At 44.7% G+C, this 12,856-nt stretch overlaps 1 long non-coding RNA gene across 1 annotated transcript in view; it reads right to left on the reverse strand.

Moving 5' to 3' along the window:
- Positions 1-11,671, reverse strand: part of LOC145723682 (uncharacterized) — a 19,224-nt gene extending 7,553 nt beyond the window's left edge. Inside the window, exon 1 of the long non-coding RNA XR_014148938.1 lies at positions 10,905-11,671. This is a non-coding gene — a long non-coding RNA (uncharacterized LOC145723682). The remainder of the gene's footprint in view (positions 1-10,904) is intronic.
- Positions 11,672-12,856: the final 1,185 nt, after the last annotated feature.

Raw genomic sequence — 12,856 nt, forward strand, 5'->3', positions numbered from 1 at the left:
GCTCAGTCGTTAAGCGTCTGCCTTCAGCTCAGGTCGTGATCCCAGAGTCCTGGGATCAAATCCCACATCGGGCTCCCTGCTCCGCGGGAGGCCTGCTTCTCCCTCTCCCCCTCCCCCTGCTTGTGTTCCCTCTCTCGCTGTCTCTCTCTGTCAAATAAATAAATAACATCTTTAAACAAATAAATGAATAATTTTTTTAAAAAATAAAAAAATTTTTAAAGATATTATTTATTCATTTGAGAGAAGAGAGAGAGAGAGAGAGAGACAGCACAAGCTGGGGGGGGGGAGGAGGGAGAAGCAGACTCCCCGCGGAGCAGGGAGCCCTATGCAGGGCTCCATTTCAGGACCCCGGGATCATGACCTGAGCCGAAGGTAGACGCTTAACCAACTGAGCCACCCAGGCACCCCTCCCCTCCTTTCTGTTTGCTAAGAGAACTTTGGTTTTGTTCAGGAATGGAAGCAGCCATGTGTTTATGGGGAGGTGGAGCTGAGTGGAATCAGGGATGGTGGTAAGCCTCTTCATAGCCTAGGAGTGAGTTTTGATTGATCCATGCCAGTGGTTTTCAAAGTGTGGTCCAAGAACCCCTGAGAGTCTCTGAGACCCTTTCAGGAGGTCCATGAGGCCCTCCTTTTTGCAACAACGTATCTGTGTGAGGCCAGAATTTCTTTATATATTTCAAGCAAAACAACATATCACAATGGATTAAATGCAGAAGGAGAAAGTAGAATCCAGCTTCTTCTATTACGTCAGACATTAAAGAGATAAAGAAAAATGTAAAACAATGTCACTTTTTCCACTAATTATTGTTTGGGGGGAAATGCCATTTTTCACTAAAAAAATTATTATTTAAGTTAACATGTAAAGGGTAATTTTAAGTGAATTAATGAACACATATATTTTAATTTTTCAGTTTTACCTTCTAAAACAGCAAACATCAGTCAATATAACCGCAAAAACCAAAGCTCTTTGGGGTCATTATAATATTTAAGAGTTTGAAAACCACAAACATAAGCCAGTCATGGTTGTCTCCTACCCTTTACCAGTGATTTTATCAGGAATATGGTACAATTCTAGAAAATGGAACTTAAAATCTGCTGAGGACTTCTGCAAAAGTGTTCCTTCTAGGGAAAAAAAGAAGAGCTGATAGGAGGAAACAGTCCCTGTCCTTTTACTAGGTTAATGTGCACGCAATGTGATGCCTAGAGCTGTGGCAGCCATCTTGCAGCTATGAGGTTACAAGGCTGAGGCAAAGTCTGCACACTGAGGACAGCAGAATGAAGAGATGGAAAGAATATGCGTTCTTGAAGATAGTGTTGAACCTCTGTCTGTATCCACCAGCACAAGACCACCTATCTCTGGATTTCTTGTTTTGTGAGATAATAAATCTCTCCCCCACTAGATTGTAAGATCCATTAGGCAGAGTTTTGCCTTAATTTGGGGTTTTTAACTATTTTAATCACTGCCCTATCACCAGCACCTAGAACAGAGCCAGGAACATAGTAGGTAATAGGTAAATGTTGAATAAATGGATGACTCCATTGAATTATCCATGAATAAAAAGTCTTTGTTGGATTTTGATGTTGTTACTTATAGCCAAAGAATCCTACTCAAATCAAGTGTCCAACACTACTCCAATTTCCATCTGTGGGGATCTTTTTCAGAGATCCTCTTCAATAACCTCCTTCCATCAATCAGCATCCCAGCCTATGCTGGGCATGACCTAATTATAACCCCACAACACTAAGGGATTATCTCTGTTTGAGCAATTCTGCCCCCCCCCACACACACATTTTTTTTTTTTTTAACTGCCTCCACTAGAGGTAGGGGTCAGAGATTTATTAGTTTGGGTACAATATCCCGGCTGCTATAACAAAGAGACCTTAAGTTATTGGCTCAAACAAAATCAAGTTTATTTTTCTCGCACTTACCAATCCAGACTTAGGTGGTTCTAAGGTAGTAGCATTGACAAACTCAACACACAATTTCAATCTCCATGTCCAAGGTAGCTGCACTAGCTTCTGCCATCACATCTGTATCCCAGCCAGTGGTAAAGGGCAGGAGAAAGGGCAAAGAGGGAACATATCCGTTTCACTTAATGGCATGATCTGAAATGAGCTTGCATCATTTCTGCTCATATCTCACATAAACTCTCATAAACATCTCAGAACTTGGTTACATGAACACTTAGATCCAAAAAAAAAAAAAAGAAAAAGGTCAGAAATGTAGTCATCAACTGGACAATCCTGTGCCAGCCAAAACTCATGAGTTCTTTTATTAAAGAAAGAAGGAGAAAAGAAGATATTCGTGGTCAAGCAGCTGTCTTTGCTATGTTCGGTTTGGTTTGATTTGTATTTGTATCCTCAGAGCCTTAAACAAGGCTTGACACATGGTAAATGTTGAGGAAACGTTTAAAGAAAGAAATAATAAAGGAAACAAAGAAACAAACAAAAAAACCCAGAATCCAGCCCTTAATCTGGAGAGAACTCAGATGAAGCATTAATGTACCACAGACAACACAAAACAACACTTGCTGGGGGTGCTAGATCAATTAATATGGTCTCTAAGGTAAACCATTTTCTCTGGTTCCACAAGACCCCTCAACCTCTCATTTCCACAGAAGCTAATTCTCTCTAGTCTGTGACCCACTCTATGGGGCAAAATCTCTCCATGGCCCTTCACCTGTGTTCACTTTCAATTGGACCAAAAAATCAGTGACAACAATGGAGAGTAGCGGGACACTTGTAACCTTCATAAACTCAGAGACCCATGTAGATTCAGCCTTGGAGATGTCACGTTCAACAGGGGCGCCTGGCTGGCTCAGTCAGTGGAGCATGTGAATCTTGATCTAGGGGTGGTGAGTTCAAGTCCCATGTTGGGTGTAGAGATTACTAAAAAACAAATAAATAAACTTTAAAAAAAAGAGAGAAACAGTTCAACAGCCAAAAGATATTAAAAAGGAATTGCATTTGGGCGCCTGGGTGGCTCAGTTGGTTAAGCAACTGCCTTCGGCTCAGGTCATGATCCTGGAGTCCTGGGATCGAGTCCCGCATCGGGCTCCCTGCTCGGCGGGGAGCCTGCTTCTCCCTCTGACCCTCCCCCCTCTCATGTGCTCTCTGGCTCTCTCATTCTCTCTGTCTCAAATAAATAAATAAATAAATAAATAAATAAAACTGTTTAAAAAAAAGGAATTACATTTCCCATGCACATCTCTTAAGAACATTACAAGAAATTCACAGCAATACTAATTAGAGGTCCTTGTCCTTTCTTACCTCTCCCTCCCCACCCCCCAACTCCTTTCAACTGCTCCAGGGCCTGGCTTGCCAAGCCCTGCATTCATCAGCTAGCCTATGCTCTTCCCCTCCCTCCTCTCAGCCTGTTAGATGAGAGGCTCTCAAAGGTCCGAGGACCAGCAGGAGTAGCATTATCTAGGAGTTTGTTTGAAATATAAATCCTTGGGCCCAGACCTATTCAATGGGAATCTCTGCAGTAGGACCCAGGTGACCCTTGGGCACAATAAAGTCCAAGGAGCACCTGACCTGGCTCACTGATTTACAACTTTGGCTGCACATCTTGACAGTTTAGCAAAATCTGGGGGCACCTGGGTGGCTCAGTTGGTTAAGCAACCGACTCTTGGCTTTGGCTCAGGTCATGATCTCAGGGTTATGAGATCGAGTCCTGCATCAGGCTCCATGCTCAGTGGGGAGTCTGCTTGGGATTCTCTTCCTTCCTTCTCCCTCTGCCTCTCTCTCTCAAATAAAAATTAAAAAATCTTTAAAAAGAAGGAAGAGAAAGAGAGAGGAAGGAAGGAAGGAAAGAAGCGAATCCTCTGATGGGTCCAGCTTGGGTCATGTGTCCAGCCCTGAACCAGTCACAGTGGCCAGATGAACAGTGTCCTCTGATTCACTAACTGCCGCCCCGACCCGCACCCCCCACCCCCCCCCACCCCACACCTCCCTCCACCCCTGCACATGTTCACAGCAGAAGTTAAACCCAGATGTGGCTGTAGAGGAACCAAATGGAATGACAGTGAAGGTGGGATAGTCCACTTAAAGGATGCTCAGCAGGTGAAAATACGGTTTGCAGCTCCATGCTCCCCCTCTGTCTCCTAGCTCATTCTCCACATCATAAAAGTCCGAGGAAACCAACGGGCAAAGGCAATCTCCTTTGAGGGCCTCAGTTGCCCAGCAGGCAAAGACTGAATGCTCTTTCCCGGGGGGGCAGGGATGCTGTAAGCTACTTATATTAATTATTTAGTCACATACATTAATATGGAAGATTCTGGATATATTTGGGGGGAAATTCTGAATAATTCATACTTGAATCATAATGCATACATATTATAATGCCAGATAAGTGGGAAATTATACACCAGAAACACTGTTCATGCAAATATGCAGCTTTACCTTCTGCACGAAGAAGCCATCAAGGATTAATTGATAATGAGGAAGCCAATGCAATAGTAATTCTAATTCTGTACTTGGTTCTGTTTAATTGATTATAATGAACTGAAAGTAAGTTTATGATTTAAAGTTTTTGTACATGTATATTATGTACATGTGCATAATTTTACATACAATATTTTTTTAAGATTTTATTTATTTGAGAGAGAGAGAATGAGAGAGAGAGAGCGCACATGAGAGAGGGGAGGGTCAGAGGGAGAAGCAGGCTCCCCACTGAGCAGGGAGCTCAGTGTGGGACTCGATCCTGGGACTCCAGGATCATGACCTGAGCCAAAGGCAGTCACTTAACCAACTGAGCCACCCAGGCATCCCTTTACATACAATTATAAGAGGGACCATATCATACATATTGAGGGGTTTTCCTTTTCAAGTGAAATCGTTCTGTTTTTTCTCTTCCTTTTTCTGGCTGGCTTCTCCCTCTTCTTTTCTCCTTTTCATCTCCCTTCCTCACCTCTAGTTCATATACTCCCATCTTTTTCTCCATGTGATTTTATACAAAGACATGTCCACAGATATATTTGGGTACATATAGATATACAAACATGCATATATCCACACACACATTTACATAAGATCATGTTATCCTCATTTTTCTGCACCCTGCTTTTCTCATTTAACAGTATCACATGAGCATCCGTCCAGGTGACCTGGCAGAGAGCATTTCAGTGATGGTGCACTGTGGGATGTTCCAGCATGTAGCGTGGCTACACCATGCGGTGTTCAACCATTCCCTATGGATGGATATTTACTTTGTTTGCCGTTTTTAATTTTTTTTAAGTAAGCTCTACACCCAACGTGGGGCTTGAACTCATGACCCTGAGATCAAGAGTTGCACGCTCCACTGACTGAGCCAGCCAGGCACCCCCTTTGTTTGCCATTTTTGCCACTGTGAACAATACTGCCTAAATCTTCTTTCATGTATATCCTTACGTTGGTTCCTAAGAATGGAATCTATTCCACGGAAATGTTAAAATGTTGGGGCTCCTGGGTGGCTCAGTTGGTTAAGCGTCTGCCTTTGGCTCAGGTCATGATCTCAGGGTCCTGGGATCGAGCCCCACACCCAGCTCCCTGCTTACTGGGGAGCCTGCTTCTCCCTCTCCCTGTACCTGCCGCTCCCCCTGATTGTGCTCTCTCTCTCTGTCACATAAATAGATAAAATCTTTAAAGAAAAAAGAAATGTTAAAATGTTAAAAGATACTGGGGTACCTAGCTGGCTCAGTCAGTGGAGCATGCAACTCTTGATCCCAGGGGTTGTGAGTTTGAGCCCCACGTTGGGTGTAAAGATTATTTACATAAATAAATAAAGCTTTAAAAAAAAATGTTAAAAGATAACTACCTAAGGGCTGTAACAAGATACAAACGTATAAGGATTTTCTCATCTGGCCACCGGCAATAACTCTTATGGGTCTTCTTTTTCCTTTCCTTCCTCCCTCTCCCTCACCTCCTTCAAAATTAAGGTGAATTTCCCATGATGTAAAAGTAACCATCGGTGGTATTTGGCACAATCACAGTGTTATACCACCATCACCTAGTGAATCACGGACGTCTAAAATATTTCCATCTCCCTAAAAGGAAGCCCCACACCTGTTAGTGTCCCCCCGTATGCCCCTCTCCTTCCGCGCCCCTCCCCCTCCCCCCCACGCCATCATTAATCTGCTTTCTGTCTCTGTGGATTTGCCTATTCAGGGCACTTCATGTGAATGGCACCCTTACAGGAGGCATGGGACTTCTTTCCCTCCGAGTGTGTTCAGGGTTCCTGCACACCATAGCATGTATCAGTACTCCATTCCTTCCTGGGACTGAGTAACCTTCCAACATCCGCATAGAACAGCTGCTGTTCAGTTGATAGACATTTGGGTTGTTTCTTCCCTTTTTTGGCTTTTGTGAATAGTGGTGCCATGAACATTTGTCTGTTCAAGTATCTCTCTGAATACCAACCTTCACTTCTTTCGGGTATATCCCTAGGAGTGGAATTGGTCATGAGGTAATTTTATGTTTAACCTTTTGAGGAAGTGCCAAACTGTTTTCCACAGCGGCTGCACCATTTTACATTCTCATAAACAGTGCACGAAGGTCTGTTTTCTCTCTGTATAAAGATTTTAGTCATTGGATTAAGACCCACCCTAATCCAGTATGACCTCACTTTAATTTAATTACATTTAATTTAATTACCCTATTTCCAAATAAGGTCACATTTACAAGGAGGAGGATTAAGACTTGAACCTATCTTTTTGGAAGGCACAGTTCAACCCACAATAGGGTATAATACTTTTAGGACACAGGAAATAGAAGCAGCTATTGAGAACCATAACTAATTCAAGATAACACCACTAACAAAGTGTCTTTTCCTTAAATTGTAGGAATCTCAGCTATTTATGCAAAGGTAAGGCCATCAAACATTGAGTGGCAGCCAGATGGTCTTGGCAGAACACCAGTGTGGATAAGTTGGCTAATTTTAGTTCACGAATACTGCATTTTAATAGCCCTTAATAACTCACATAGTGAATTACTATTAAGTCTCCTGTGGATGTATATAGACATGAAAAATTATTTCAGTGTCCATCATTTAGGTGCAAGAACTAAAGGAAGGACAAGAGATTTCAATATTCCAAACACTGTGGATTTTCTGACTTTTCTTGTGGCAGATCTAGCCAATGGGCTGAGCCCGCAACTGCTCTCAACCTTTGACTCTCTTCTTCCTCCTATTTTGGAAGCTGGAAAGTGCTTCTGCTGCTGTGGTTGCCAACTATGCTGTTGGATTTCCAGGAATATGTTCATTTTCCTGATAGAAGGGACAGATGCAACTGGCTCCAGCCCTTCCCCTACCTCTTCCTGCCTTGAACGCTGACGCGATGCCTGGTGCGGCTGCAGCCAGATTGCTGCACCATGAGGGCAAGGCCAAGATGATCAAGAGTACCTGGCTCTGGTACCATTCACCCAGCGACAGCAGCTACCTACTTCCAGATTCCTTGTTTTGGAAGAAAATGTAAGCCACTCTTCATCAGGTTATCTGCTGTTGATAGCCGCACCCCCCCGCCCCGCCCCCGCCCCCGCCCCGAACTAAGTGATTCATTTCTTTTTTTTTTTTTTTTTTAAATATTTTATTTATTTATTCATGAGAGACAGAGAGAGAGAGAGAGAGAGAAGCAGGCTCCCAAGGAGCAGGGAGCCCGATGCGGGACTCGATCCCAGGACCCTGGGATCATGACCTGAGCCGAAGGCAGACGCTTAACCATCTGAGCCACCCAGGCGCCACTAAGTGATTCATTTCTTATGCTACTTAGACACAACGGTACAATGACATAATTATATTTGTGATTTCATTTTGCTTGGCAATTCAAAAGCCAATTCCCCAAAGCCAAATCTTAATGGGCTCCTTGAGAGTTGGTGCCCCCAGGATTTCTTTTTTAATGAATTGGAAATTCAGGACTTAAAAATAGAGATAAAAACAAATCAGACACCCCCCTCTCCCCCACATCACAGAGGCTGATCTTCAAAGGGACCACCTAAGTGCCGTGGGGGGCCAATTACACCTGTATTACCCAGGTGGCTTTTTTCTCTTCTTGTCCAGGACTATAAAGGGATCCCTGAATTCTGTAGGGACTCAGACAGCCCACTGCAAACAGTCAGGTGCTTTTAATCTCTTCTCAAGTGCTGCTGAGCACGCACAGATGCTTCCACGATTGGTTCAAAATCTTATTCTTCATGCTCTTTTGGCACCTCTGGGGCAACATAAATTCTTCCGGACTGTTGTTAGAAGTGTAGACTGAAACAATCTTTTGGAAAGAAATTTAGCAAGATTTCTCAAAATTACAAATAAAGAGAACCTCTCTCCACCACTTGGCCGCATAGGCACATGACCTGGGCGATCAGATGGTTCTGTCCAGGAGTTTCAGTTCTCCAGCCAGTGATGCCAAGAGAAATGTACAGAGAATTTGGATCTACCCTGCGCATGATAACTGGGCATACTCAGGCAGGGGCAGCTACAGATGGAGTGGCAGCAACATTCACCTGGGCAGAATTTCCACGCTTAGCCTCCCTCATTTCCTGATGGTCTTTATCCTTCCTACTGATTCTATAAGCACCTGCCCTTCCCCGCATATCCTTCCCATAAACCCCTCTGCAGTTGAGGTTAGCCAGCATGGGTCTCTGTTGCGTGCCATCAAGAGCCGTGGCTGGGGGCGCCTGGGTGGCTCAGTCGTTAAGCGTCTGCCTTCGGCTCGGGTCATGATCCCGGGGTCCTGGGATCGAGTCCCACATCGGGCTCCCTTGCTCAGTGGGAAGCCTGCTTCTCCCTCTCCCACTCCCCCTGCTTGTATTCCTGCTCTCGCTATCTCTCTCTCTCTGTCAAATAAATAAAATCTTTAAAAAAAAAAAAAAAAGAGCCGTGGCTGATAGAGCTTATATATGCTAGGGACTCTCTAGGAAGTGACAAGAGAAACTAGTTATGTGGCTGTCCCTAGAGAAGGTGACAGGGGCACGGGTTGGAGGGGAAAGGGACACTGCCTCTCTGGTCTGCTAGACCTCTGGTAAAAAATTAAATACAGCGGGGCCACTTGGGTGGCTCAGTCGGCTAAGCATTTGCCTTAGGCTTGGGTCATGGTCTCAGGGTCCTGGGATCAAGCCCTGCATTGGGCTCCCTGCTCAGCGGGGAGCCTGCTTCTCCCTTTCTTTCTCTGTGTGCTCTCTCTCAAATAAGTAAATAAAATCTTTTAAAAAAAAAAATCAAATACAGGGGTGCCTGGGTGGCTCAGTCGTTAAGCGGCTGCCTTCGGCTCAGGTCATAATCCCGGCGTCCTGGGATCGAGCCCCGCATCAGGCTCCCTGCTCGGCGGGAAGCCGGCTTCTCGCTCTCCCACTCCCCCTGCTTGTGTTCCCTCTCTCGCTGTGTCTCTCTCTGTCAAATAAATAATAAAAATCTTAAAAAAAAAAAACCAAATACAGGGACACCTGAGTGGCTCAGTTGGTAGAGCATGTGACTCCTGAGTTCAAGCCCCATGTTGGCATAGAGCTTACTTTAAAAAGTATTAGAAAATCAGATACACATATTACTTTCTTTTCTTTTTTTTTTTTTTTAAAGATTTTATTTATTTATTTGAGAGAGAGAGAACACATGAGAGGGGATAGGGTCAGAGGGCAAAGCAGACTCCCTGCTGAGCAGGGAACCCGATGCGGGACTCGATCCAGGGACTCCAGGATCATGACCTGAGCCGAAGGCAGTCGCTCAACCAACTGAGCCACCCAGGCGCCCTACACATATTACTTTCTTATGAATAAAAAAATCCAAAGGCATGGGGCACCTGGCTGGCTCAGTCAGTAGAACATGCGACTCTTGATTTGGGGGTTGTAAGTTCAAGCCCCACGTTGGGTGTAGAGATTACTTAACAATAAAATCAGGGGCACCTGGGTGGCTCAGTCAGTTAAGCATCTGCCTTCGGCTCAGGTCATGATCCCAGGGTCCTGGAATTGAGCCCCGCATCGGGCTCCCTGCTCAGCGGGGAGTAAACTTCTCCCTCTCCTCCTGCTCCCCGCCACCTGTGCTCTCTCTCTGTCTCTCTCTCTGGCAAATAAATAAATTAAATCTTCAAAATAAATCAAATCAAATCTTAGGGGCTCCTGGGTGGCTCAGTCGATTAAGGATCTGCCTTCAGCTCAGGTCATGATCCCAGAGTCCCAGGATCGAGCCCTGCATTGGTCGCCCTGCTCAGCAGGGAGTCTGCTTCTCCCTGTGCCCGTCACCTCCTCATGCTGTCTCTCTCTCTCAAAGAAATAAAGTCTTTAAAAAAAATAAAAATAAAATAAAATCTTTACAAAAAACCCAAAGGCCAAAAAAAAAAATCAAATTTTACTTTTAGGGCAAATCATTGTCAAACGGATGGCACTGGGGTGCCAAGCTGACTCAGTCATATGAGCATGGGACTCTTGATCTCAGGATCGTGAGTTCGAGCCCCACATTGGGTGTAGAGATTACTTAAATAAAAAAATAAATAAACTAAAAAAAAATGGACGGCACTAATGTGCTCATCCATAGGATTTCTCAGTACCACACTTTTCATAAAAATAAACACAAAGGAAAACATCCCTAGAAAGCTGCAGAAGAGAAAGTCTTATACCTGCTTGTCTCATTTCTAACCCTCTAAGGGGAATATGGTGGGGTTTTAAGTTACCTTCCTAGTTCAATGAGGGTTACCTGATTGTCAAAGCAAAACGAACAAAAACTACAACGAAGGAGCTTACATATATCTTAGCCTTAGGATTTGAATTTAGCAAAAGGAATTTTTAAAGCCCATTTTCTTATTTATGAGCCTTCCCAGTACTATTTCATCTGAACTCCTGGAGAACTCGTAGGAGTATTTATCACTGGGTGGCCACTTCTCATGTCTAATTTATTCCCACACGTGCACTCACTCATTCATTCAACAAACATTTGTTCTGTGACTTACCATGCTTGGTGGCAGGATGGATGGGGCAAAGGCTGTTATTACGTGTGAATTCTTTTGGTTGTGGCTTTCCTAAGCCCAACTCAAATCAGTCTCAAAAGAGAATGAGGGGCTCCTGGCTGGCTCAGTTGGTAGAACATGCAGCTCTTGAGCTCAGAGTCCTAAGTTCAAGCCCCACACTGGGTGCGGAGCCTACTTTAAAAAAAATTAAAATTAATAAATAAATTAATTTAAAAAAACAGAAAATGAATTTATTGGCTTATGTCACTATAAGCTTCAGTGCATATCCACTTCAGGCATGGCTGGTTCCAGGGACACAAGCAACAACATCATGGTTTAGTCATCTTTCAGCTGAGTTGGCTCTAATTTGGCCTAGCCTCTTCAGTCCTGGGCCTTCACTTGATTGGTTGGGAGCTGGAAGGTGATTTGGCCAGTGCTCGGTCACATGGTCAAACCAGGAAGTGAGAGAGCAAGGTCACGCTCATCTGAGTCACGTGCATTGAGATTGGCCATGGTTCCCCAAAAGAAACCTAGCGTCCAGTGACTGGAAAAAGGAAGAATGGATCTGGCCTTGCAAAAACAACAGATGTCCATTTATAGGTGTAACAAAGATGAACAAAATACCTTTGGGGGACTATAGAAGCCCCCATTACAGCTGGTGGGAGTAAAGACTGGGAGCAGCTCTGCCGGAGAGCAGTCTGGCCGTACTTGTCACTCACTTCCCCTGTGACTGAGCACCTCCTCTCCTGGGGATGGAGTCCGCAGAACCGCTCAATCAGGGGCGCCTCGGTGGCTCAGTTGGTTAAGCAGCTGCCTTCGGTCAGGTCATGATCCCGGGGTTCTGGGATCGAGGCCCGCATTGGACTCCCTGCTCATGGGGAGCCTCTTCTCACTCTCCCCCTGCAGCTCCCCCTGCAGACCCCCCTGCTTGTTCTCTGTCAAATGAATAAAAAAAAAAATTTTTTTTTTTTTTAAAGAACTGCTCATTCAGTGCACAGATGTGCACATGGACGCCCAGGGCAGTGACACGTGTGGAGGCTGCAGGTGGAGGTGGAGACGGCGATGGGCGTCCATCGCAAGGGGGGCGCATTAGTTAACTATGCCGGAGGCACACAGTACCGGGAAGCCGCTAGAAAGCATGACTAGTTGTTCATATAGACATGCATGGATCTTGAAAATTGAGTGAAAAAATAAACCCAACGAACCCTCTGACACGAGACTATTTGTGTAAATGTAAAATGTATGCTTACATTGCTAGTAATCAGGATAGTTATCTTTGCCAGATGTGACTAGAAGGAAGCCAGGGCTGCCCAATTAAAGATGAGGTTTGCTGGCTTTCCTTGCAGCCAACCGTGGCCACGTGACGAGGTTCTGGCCAATGGGATGGGAGTGCAGAGAATGCAGGCACCTTCCCGGATCAGGACCTTGAAAGGGAGGGACAGCGCCCCGCCTCTCTAGTCCCACCTGAGAGCCCAGGAGCCCATGCAGCTGTCTTGGTCCTTAAGGTGGAAGCCACATGTTGAGGATACTGAGCAACAAGGTAGGGCTACCCTTGGCCCCTTATATAGATGGACTATTAAGTGAGAAATGAAACTATTCCCTTTTGGTCTTTGTACAGCGAGCTATAGAACCTACATACTGGGGCGCCTGGGTGGCTCAGTTGGTTAAGCGACTGCCTTCGGCTCAGGTCATGATCCTGGAGTCCCGAGATCGAGTCCCGCATCGGGCTCCCTGCTCAGCGGGGAGTCTGCTTCTCCCTCTGACCCTCCCCCGTCTCATGTGCTCTCTCTCATTCTCTCTCTTTCAAATAAATAAATAAATAAATCTTTAAAAAAAAGAACCTACATACTAATACAGTCCTCAATAAGTGTTATTAATTTAATGTTATTGCTGTTCTCTCCCCAATTATCATTATTGTTTCTTTATTGACCTAAGGCATTACTCAAATATAGTTT

This window comes from Leptonychotes weddellii, chromosome 10 (assembly GCF_054177405.1).
Source record: "Leptonychotes weddellii isolate Sample4059 chromosome 10, ASM5417740v2, whole genome shotgun sequence".
NCBI classification, from domain to species: Eukaryota; Metazoa; Chordata; class Mammalia; order Carnivora; family Phocidae; genus Leptonychotes; species Leptonychotes weddellii.